Genomic DNA, 6000 nt, shown 5'->3' with positions numbered 1-6000 from the left:
ATTCCCTTCCCACTCACATGTATCACTCTGCCAAAGAAAGCCAATATTTGGGATACTTGAAGTTCTGGACTAACCGTTATCACATGATGTAGAACTATGTTTCTCAAATATAGCATCTGGAATCCCCTTCAGGTCTTGCTAAAAATGCTGCCCCCTTGATCATTCTATCCAGGAGGTCTGGAAGGTGTGTCTCATCCCCTGCGGGGTTCTGAAGCAGGTGGTCAGTCCCCTCCATATGTTAACTCTAGGAGCTCTGGGCAGACAATGGGAGCTGGGAGAACCATACAAATTATGTTCATTCCTAAAGGGTTAATCTGCTCTCCAGAGGTGCCATACTTTCAACAGAAAAAAAACAAACAAAATCTATTCTAAGGACTAACTATATAATTAGAGGATTATAACAATCCTATAGAAGGAAACACAATGATAGAGAACAATAGAATTTGTGGATTAATTAGCAATACAATGCTGAGCTCTAAGTAGTTAGAGACTGATAATACAAGTACATCAGACTGGCTCACAAAACACTCCCTGATTTCCGAAGCCAAAAAAAAAAAATTCACTGAGCTTAAGGTCAAATCTGAAATCTTGCTTATATTGCTCAAAAAAGCAAAACCTTTCAGCAGGTTGTATGTGATGTGACTTTGTTCTGGTATTTTTTCTCTGCATTCTATTTACAATACTCGGTAAGAATTTTAAAAATTAATGAACTTTAAATATTGTATGGGTACAAATGTCTGTCATTCATTTGTTAAGTAAAATGTTACTAAAAACTGAACACAATGATACAAAGATGGTTGAGATAAGCCCTTGCTGTCATATCACCTACAATGTAGTGGAAGAATTGAAAAAATAAATAAATCAAGGTTAGGTGTCAAAATGAAGACAAAGTATAGGACACAGGTAAAGTACTCAGGATGAAGTCATCTAGAGGAGGTCACAGGGGACTCAGCCTGAAATGGACCTTGAAGGCTTAACTGTTGCCAAGGGGTGAACAAGAGGCAAGAAGAAACAAAAGAACTAAAAGAACATGGAGGCATGAATTCCCATAACAAATAGTTCAAATCCACTAGGATATGAGACACTAGGGGACACTGGCTGGAGACTAATCTGGAGAGAGATAGACAGGGGCCAGTTCATGCTTAGAACTTGAACTTTATTCTGAAGGCACTGTGAATCAATTTAAGGATTTTTAGCAGATATGCTGAAATATAATTTTCTTGAAAGGAAAGTCTGAGGAGGCATGAAGACTAGATCGGAGGCAACACAGAGAGAGAAGGCCCATTTAGAAGGGATGATGGACCTGAGAGGGTAGTGCAGGTGGAGGGTCTGTATTCAGAGATGTCTAAGGGCAGTGACTCCCTGGATGATAGAGGAAAGGCAGATGGACGAATCTAGGATAGCATCCATTTTTGTGGGGTGCACACCAGTAGCCAAGTTAGGACATCTAAGTAGAAAAGCAACTACAGCTCATGAGTTCTGTTTTGAGACATATTTGGCTCAAGTTTCCCGAGGGTCATAGCAATTGAGATTGGCAGATGACATATAAAGGTCTGAACTCAGGGAGATTTGGAGAGGAATATAATATTAGCGGCAAAGACAATATTAAAAATATTAATAACTAGTAGAGACAAATGATCAGGCATAGATACTGACCAGTCAGAACAGGTACCTGATGGACCAGAAAGAATTGTAGCAATCAACAGCTACCATGGCCCTATACACACATGAACCGAATACCACCTTGGCACTGACACTCATCACATTGGATGAGTACCCTCAGGAAGAACAGAAGAGAAGAGGGCACAGGACAGAAGACTTACAATGGGGTGGTCCAAAGGAAAAGAACCCAGAGAAAGAAGAGGAGAAGGAATAATCAGAAAGGTAGAAAAACCAAGAAAGGTTTGTGTCATGGAAGACTGGGGACGAGGAAGCTTCAGACTTTCCCCATCTGAATGGCAATATGGACTATTAAAGAGATGTCCAACCCATCTTTTCCCCAGCCAGACTATTTGTGATGTGGATGTCTATAGGCATCAAGAGCAGTGCTCAGGAGGAACCAGCAACAATGGACTCTCAAAGCTCAGGGATGAGGGTGACCCTAGCACAAGTCAGAGTCTAGGGGCAAACACGGAGGTTCTTCCTAATAGTGACCTTCCACTAAAGATGGTGTTTCCAATCAGGCCAAAGCTGAACCGGAGCTGGATGAGAGGGAGAGATTGAGATGAAGTCAACTCCTAGTGAGAGTATTTCCCACTATCAAACCAAACATCACCTGTCTATTTTTCTCCTCCTCAGATAGAAAGCAGAAAACTATCCCACTCACCCACCTGGGCTCACTGCAAGGCTCTCTCTGGGTTATTGAGTTTATTCACCCCAAGCCTGTAAAATCTCTTCCCTGTAATCCTTCTGCACTTCAGTGTTCGGCAACAGAAGATTCAAAGCAAGTTTCTCACACCTGCCTCAAGCCTATCTAACATAGCATTGAGAGCATTCTGCAGATTCGCTTAGAATTTGAAAAGAGGTGGACAGGAGAATCAGAGTGAACAAAGGGGAAAAAAAAAGAAATATAACCTGCGGAATTATTTGAACGTGAGGACAAACATTTAATCTTTGATAAAACAAGTGAAAATTTAGGGTTCCAGTGCAAATGTAAAGAACTCTTATTAAATATTTGAAAAAAGATCTACACTTTAAAGAAAGACGGTCTGAAAAGTTCTTAGAGCTAAAATATGTTATTATTGGAGATGCCATAAAGCTAATGTTAAAATATGATTTCTAATTTCAATCTTTTAGGGGAAAATCAGGCTTTGAGTGACTTAAAAGCCAGATTCCACGCACCCTCTCCCCGCCCCCCAACTCGCCTGGGTGGGGGCGACCTTGTCCACGTGTTGAGGTTATAGCGCATCTTGAGGGTCCCAGCTTCCACCCGCCTCCTGACCTTGGATGTCGTGACCAGCGAGCGCAGCCACATCAACCTTGGGCAACGAGATGCAGCCGCGTGCGGCGTTCTGGCACTGCTCTGAGCATGCTCAGTTGAGTCCTGACCCACTTTGCAGGTCCCAGCTCGGGGCAGGGGGTCGCGGGTGCTACTTTGTTTCTTTTGCCAAGGACAGAGAGAAGAAGGAGAGAGCCTGAGAGGTGCTTAAAAAGCCTCTCTCCTTGTCAGCAGTTCCTGACCCGGCGGCGGAACGTGCCCAGTCTGGCGACAAGAGCCACGGGGAACGTCAGTGTTGAAAGTCCACCTCTCCTAGTTTTCGCAGCAGCCGAAGGAGAAGAGGGCGGTACTGGAGTAAAAGGGTCGGAGTGGGGCGTGGCCAAGGGGGCGGGCCGATAGGAGCCAGGGAGGAGGAGCCTGGTCCGGGCCCCAGAAATTGTCTCCCGCAAGTCTAAAAAGAAAACAGGGAGGGTGGGGGGCGCTACCCTACGTTGCAGGGTCGTGCCGCCGAAGTTCTGCAGGCGTTTTAAAAAATAATTTTAGAACATGATCTTCTTTAAAAAGCACCATATTGTTCATTAGAGAAAACTCAGGAACTACAAATAAGTGGAAAAGGAAGAATATTTAAAATCCCCGGAACCCCACCACTCAGAAGCCACCAGTGAACGTCCTCCGGTGTTTTCTTTCAGCTTCTTCAATGTGGGCTTTAGAAGTGACCACAGAGTCACCCGGGAAGACGTGCGAAGCTTTTAATTGCCAAGTGGCTTGACAGGTGGCTTTGGAGATAGGGTAAGTTCAGGGGCTGGAGGGCTGGCTCTCTCCCGTATCCCAGGATGGAATCCTAGGAAACCTGTTCCCGGGTGTCCCTGAACCACAGTGCGACGCGACGCTCAGAAAAGTTGCGCTGGAAGCCCTGGGAGCGCCCTGCCCCCTGACAATTATCGGTCACGCCGCCCAAGCACCACAGCGTCGGAAATAAGTGCCCTCAGCTCCAGCAACAGCCGCGGCGTGCTGGAGCGGGGCCGCGGGGCCGGCAGAGTCGCACCCCACAGGCTGCGCAAACTGAACGGGGGACTCGGCGCCCTCAGCCCGCCCCACTGCACTGCGGGCGGGTCCCGCGGCTCCCACAGGTTCGTCCGGCGCCGCCAGCTCCGCCCCGCGCCTGTGGCTGCAGCGAAAACCCGGCGGCGACACCCCGCCCGGCCCCGCGCCTCCGCGACGCCCGGCGAGCCGCACTGGGCATGCTCGGCACCGGCCGGCTCCGGCTCCTGTAGGTGGGAAGCTCCGCACTCCCGGCCGCCTGCGGCGCAGCCCGCATCTCTGCCCGGCGCTGGCGGAGGCGGCTCGCCCGCAGTAGGTGCTGCCGGGCGTCGGGCGCGGAGCAGCGACAGCTCGCAGGCTGGCCATGGCGAGGGGCGCACGGCGGCCACCTGAGTGGCGCGGCGGCGTCAGGTTAGCTGGGGCGCCGGGACAGCAGGGGCGGCTGGGCGCGGGTGGCAGGGAGCCCCGCACGGGGTGGGCTGCTGGGTCGTTGCGGCCGCTGCGGCCGCGGAACTTTCGGGCACTCAGGCTGGTGGAGCCCAAGGCGTAGGCTGCGCACTGGAGGAGCAGCGAGGTCCCAGGAGCAGGCTCCTGGGGGTCGCAGGAGGCTTCGAGATACGCGCGGGGCGGGACCTGGGGGGGGGGGGGGGGGGGGGGGGGGGGGGTTGGGGCAGCCACCTCTTGGGCTTGTGCCATAATCTTCCTAAGGTGAAGAGCACGGTGTCCACACTGTGCTGCTGAGGAGCCTCCCAAACCTCCGGGGCCAATGGAACACCAAGGAGCGGCAGGGGCCTTCGCCAGACTCCAGATCGCTTGGGTCACCGTGCCTTAGTTTCCCCGGGACGGGGCTAGGATGTACTGTACTGTCCTGTGGCCCGGAGGCCCTGAGTTTGCGTTCTGTGCCCAGAGCCGGGAGAGTGCAGCGTCCTGATGCTGCAGGAGTGCGGGAAGCTGTGGGTGCAGCAAGCCGCCGCCTCGAGACTGGAGCTCTCGGAGTTTGTCGCATTTGACTCCATAGCAAGTTGACATCGAATTGCTTCATGGTGTGGAATGAGGAAACGTGCTTCATTGGCTAAAAAAAAAAAAAAAAAAAAAAAAAAGTAATTGCAAAACCGATTTATTTTAAGCTCAACCATTAACTTGCCTTGCCTCCAAAAAAACTTGAGCTTGCAAGTTGCAAGATTTATAAAGCCAGCCAGCAAAAAGGAAGAATGTTTGTAGGTCCATTATCTGCTCATCCTGTAGAAAAATAGTCTATTATGGTTGAATTGTCATTGTTTTTGAGGATACTTGTTAGCAGAAAAGTTTGGTTACAGTAGCATTCTTTAGTTTGCATTATCTTAGCTTATATTAAGAACTTGGAAATTCAGCGTTGGAGAAACTCAGTGTTTTTTGTAAAGGTTTCTCACTTTTGCTTCTAGATGAAACACATTTTTTTTCAGTTGCTACTATGCTGAACATAGTAAAATTGTTCAGGATGAAATGCAAGATGGAAGATTTATATTCGGAAGAGAGAACATTAGAACGATGTAGAGACGATCAGTAGAACTGCAGTTCGTAGATCACACTGGAGTTTCTACTGTTGGTTCTTCCTAAAACATTTGGTATCATTACCACTCTTTGGATTATTGGATTTAATAGGAGCAAGGTAAACAATTCTTGTTCAGGTGGGAACCAGTTCTACCTCTAAGGCTATATTCTCAAGCCTGTTTCCATAAGTACCACTTAGTAGATTCAGTTGTTTTCTTTATTAGCTTATTATAAAACTTGTTTGCATTCTTGACAGACCTTAATAGACTTTGGAGGTGCATTGACTTTTCATTGGTTTGTGAATAGCCTTTAATGTTTGTTCTGGCCTGAGATGGCTCCAGCTCTAATTCCAGATACTCTGAGTGATTTCCCCAGTGGGCTTTATGCTTTGCCTATACAGAAACAAAATTTAAGTACAGGACAGACTTGGAAGGTCCAGATGACAACAATAGGAACATGATTAGTATTTCTGCCAATTAGGCCTGAAGTCC

The 6000-nt window shown here is 48.3% G+C and overlaps 1 protein-coding gene across 1 annotated transcript in view; it reads left to right on the top strand.

Annotated features, from left to right (window-relative positions):
* Positions 1 to 4352: 4352 nt before the first annotated feature.
* MFAP3L (microfibril associated protein 3 like) overlaps positions 4353 to 6000 on the top strand; it is a 41409-nt gene continuing 39761 nt past the window's right edge. Inside the window, exon 1 of the mRNA XM_039219213.1 lies at positions 4353 to 4390. The gene's annotated coding sequence lies outside the window, so the exon portion shown is untranslated. The remainder of the gene's footprint in view (positions 4391 to 6000) is intronic.

Source organism: Hyaena hyaena, unplaced genomic scaffold (assembly GCF_003009895.1).
Source record: "Hyaena hyaena isolate Hyena2069 unplaced genomic scaffold, ASM300989v1 scaffold_804, whole genome shotgun sequence".
Lineage (NCBI taxonomy): Eukaryota > Metazoa > Chordata > Mammalia > Carnivora > Hyaenidae > Hyaena > Hyaena hyaena.
This window is presented reverse-complemented; position numbering and strand designations above follow the sequence as displayed.